Raw genomic sequence first — 332 nt, 5'->3', positions numbered from 1 at the left:
GCCCTTGGCAGCCTGCTCACTTCTGGGCTTGAGCACCCAAGTCTAGATGTGCCACAGACACTGTCTTGAGGGCTCAGACAGAAGAACTCTTCCAAGTGCTTTGCTTTAAAAGGAGACCATTATCTAAGCTCTGATTGCTTGGTTTGAACAGCATTTCAGCAAATGTCTGAGAAGCCAAGGAATTAACAAAGAATGCTTTGCCTTTAGAAAATAATAGCTTCCTGAAGTAGAATATGGAGAGTGTTGGTTTCCAGAAGTTTCTCCCCTTCAAAACAACTTTGAAGGATTTTTTAAAATAAACAGATATGTTTGGGGCATCATGATATTTTCTA

Source organism: Meleagris gallopavo, chromosome 1 (assembly GCF_000146605.3).
Source record: "Meleagris gallopavo isolate NT-WF06-2002-E0010 breed Aviagen turkey brand Nicholas breeding stock chromosome 1, Turkey_5.1, whole genome shotgun sequence".
NCBI lineage: Eukaryota > Metazoa > Chordata > Aves > Galliformes > Phasianidae > Meleagris > Meleagris gallopavo.
The sequence above is the reverse complement of the archived record's forward strand: the minus strand, read 5'-3'. Positions refer to the sequence as shown.